Genomic DNA, 3,919 nt, shown 5'->3' on the forward strand with positions numbered 1-3,919 from the left:
TAAAAAAGGCAGTAGCACCCTACTAGGTAACTTAGGCCGAAGACACCGTTGCCTCTGCAGGGACATCCACAAGGTCCTGAGCCTACCAATTTCATTCAAATTTCTAGGAAGTCAGTAATATATATACATATGTATACATATATATACACATATATACATGTATATATACATATATATGTGTGTGAATATATATACATACAAACACACACACATTATATATATATATATAATTTCTGTGTTTTCAGATGGATTTGAAAACTATAACTCATTTGGTTACTTAGGAATTGACCTCAGTAATGCAACTGTGGAACAGCCCAGATTCTAAAGGTCTCCAAAAATCATCAGGTCCAGGCAAGGGAAAAGGGAGCCTACATGAAATCATAACCCAGTAACTCAATCCAAACACATTTTAAAAACTTCTAGTGATGGAAATTCTGCTGTTACCCTGGGGAAATTGTTTCAGTGACTTGTTGTTCTCACTGAAAAATATATTTATTGCATAAGGAGGTCCCCACTCAAGCCTTCTCTTCTCCTAGGTGAAAGGCCTCCATCCCACAGTCTCCCCACACAGGACAGGTTCTTCATTTCTTTCATCAGGCCCATGTCAGTTGCTGAGAAGGCATCTGTGCTCACCACTACACCGCCACCACTACACCACCATTACTAGGTATTTATTTATATGGAAGATCTTTGTCATCAAAAGCCCCACTTCAGCCCTCTGACATCAATTGCGTTCATAAATAAATATAAGATTAACTGATGTAATTTAATAACTTACTTCTTCTTCTAGAGCTTCATGATCCACAAAGTGCACTTCAAAAGCCTTTGACCTTTGCTCATCCCACTTTTCAGTGTATTAATCTAAGGGATTAAAGGTTTGAGTGGCTGTACTTCCATGAAGTAAATTAAGGTGTGCATTTAATGATGTGTCAGTGGCTCCTTGGTAACTTCTTGTTCTCATATTCATATATCACAAGAAATGTCAGGCAGCTTATGGCTCCATGGGATGGTTGAGCAGAGTTGCAGAACAGGAGCATGCTCAGAGGCACTCATTGCAGGACAGTAAGGACAAACACCTTAATTTTTATTGCAGTAGCCTGTTCATCTGCTTTTAAGTCTTAACTTTGCAAGTGAACTAACACACAATTTTTAGTAAAGCTCACCTTCAATTCTTAACTTGGTCAGGGCTTTCTGAATAAATCACACAGGAAATTTTACTTAGAATTTTTAAAAGTATGTATTATTTTTTATCAAACACAAGCAGCCATTTTACTCAGAATTAAGTTGGTCTTACTCAGATTAACAGGAAGGACTCTACTCATTTATTACTCTCAAGTGCTTTTATAGTTGAGGATGTAGAATACAGACAAAAAAAGTGATGATTGTTTTCTACCAGCGTGAAAGTAATTAAAGCTTACACTGGGGAAATGTGAATGTTTACATCCATGCCAAATATGGAAATAAGCTGCTGTAGTCACCATCCTACATCTTAGGCTTGCCTGCTTAACGGGGACATGAAAGAGTAGTTTTGCTGAGATGTGTCCTCCAAATAGCACAGCAGTAGATTTTCCTAACTGGAAGAACTCCACTAAATCACAAAAACACAGGGTTGTAAAAAACCTTCAAGAGTAATCCAGGCTGATGTCAGTCTTGACAGATCTCTACCCTTTTCAAAGAAAACTCCTCACTGACATACTCTTTGTCACTGTTTCAATACACTTACAGATTAAAATATGTTTTTTTTTCAGGCCTTCCTTGCCATAATTTAGGCTTAGTTTTTCCCTGACACTTCTAATAATGGACACACATGAGAATCAGTCACCAGCTTTTCATATTTGATTTTAAACCTAAGTAAGTCTGGTTCCTTTATCAGCATACTACTAGCCAGCCATTTCTTCTTAACTTTAAAGTTCTGTTTTTTCTTTTCTTTTCTTTTCTTTTCTTTTCTTTTCTTTTCTTTTCTTTTCTTTTCTTTTCTTTTCTTTTCTTTTCTTTTCTTTTCTTTTCTTTTCAATGCAGCCCTTTGCAGTTCTCTTTCGTGAAGTTTATCTAACAACTTCCCCAGTTCCTTAGGACCAGTCAGAGCTCTGGTTCCATCCTTGAAAGAGGATTTCAATTTCCCCCATGCAGACTAACATTAAGCAGCACTGTGTTGTGTGAACTGTTAACAAAAATTTTGAAGGGGACAAGACACAATGTGGAGCCAGACACACAGGCTGAGTTACACTGTTTTCTGGAAGTGAGATTAGTAATCTGAATGCTCACATATATAATTTTCCCCAAAAATGGCCATGCTGCTGAAGTTCCTTTGGCTTATTATATTCAACTTCTACATGCAGACGCATGGTTGTGCTACATAGGTGGCTGCAGCCTGAGCCCTTTTTTGTTAAGTAATGAGCAGACACCAAACAAACGACATTCCTAGCCTGAAAGTGCTTGCATTTAGAGTAGGAAAAAAAGGCAGCAGGTGCATAAAACAAGCTGCAAGGGGAACACCCTATGAAGTTTTCTGTTTCGAAAATGGTTTCAAAATGATAGATGAATAAAGAACTCTTCTGAGATAATGCTATTCAACCTGCAGTCAGGGTGCCTGAGTATGTGACCAAACTCTCCTTTTTGCACAGTATTTTTGTCTATTTTTTAAAAAATTGCCCGAATGTTCTATTCCTGTTGTGCCATAGCAAACACATTGTCCTAGGCTTTGCAATCACTATTTAAAGCATGTTTCCACTGGTTCTGTGCCTTTGCTGAGTTTCTAAATGGTTGCTTTAAGTTGTTGCAGTAAGCCAACAAGAACTCATTAACTTATTCAATAAAGAATAGCACGGTAGAAATATTGCTGGCATAGATTATCTCCACTTTGGTGAACCTTGTCCCTGTTCTGAGAGGGAAGGCAAATTTTACATATGAGCTCTGTAGGAGTCATTTAACGTTTTAATTACCTTCTTAGGATCCTGATGCAGTAGGTTTGTCCTGCTGTGCTGGTTTCACATGATTCTGCCATCACTGAGTCTGCTGTTTTTTATCCTGCTCCCTTATCCTGCCAGGAAAATGAGGCTTTTGTGATTGCACCCTATGTGTGCCGTGCCTCTACCACTACTAACTTGGGACCCTATAAGTCAACTTTCTATATGTACTGTTACAAACATTGGAAAAGATGAATGTTTTGTGGAAGTAGGCAGCAGAGAAAAACAGACTGTTTCTCGTAAACTTAACTAACATAGTGAGCAATCGCAGGTGGCAGATCAGGGCAGCCATGAGAGAAGCTTGAATTTGATGTTATTGGTTAGACCCTCTGCTGTGACAAAATCTGCGGGGAAGCTGGCTTTGCTTATACTCTTTCTCACTGAACAGTTTGTTGTCACCTGTTTTTGTGCATATTTAAAAACTGTGAGGTCCTATAGCTTTTGAGGAGATCAGTAGTTTTCAGTTCAGGTCCTTGTTCAAGCCAGAAAGAAGCCTGAACTTTTGAGTTAGAAATGTTCACGCATTCCACTGAACTGAAGTTACCAGAAGGGAAAAAGAGCAAAGAAATTAAGACTGTGAGCTGCTGGAAAGGATCAGAAAGATAATAAACAGAGCCAACACCTGCACTCCAAAAAGAACTCCACAAAGTATGCTCTACAATTGCAAGCACCCTGGATCCTCCTGGGAAAGGATGTGGCCGTAGTACAGCCAGTGGAAGGGCTAGGGGGGACCTCTAAACTTGAAAAATGGGATAACAAGCCATGGTTCAAGGTTTGCTCCAAGGAGCGGATGCAGCTTGAGGAAGTCAATGAGAATCACAGCACAAATCAGAAGGTAACAAACTGTGGTCCAGAAAACTCAGAATTCTTCATTTATTTTCAGCTTAGACTGGGTATAGACAGGCAGATGCCCCATGATCCTTCATGATCCTTGAGGTCCCTTACAACCCAGG

The sequence above is a fragment of the Coturnix japonica genome, chromosome Z (assembly GCF_001577835.2).
Source record: "Coturnix japonica isolate 7356 chromosome Z, Coturnix japonica 2.1, whole genome shotgun sequence".
NCBI lineage: Eukaryota > Metazoa > Chordata > Aves > Galliformes > Phasianidae > Coturnix > Coturnix japonica.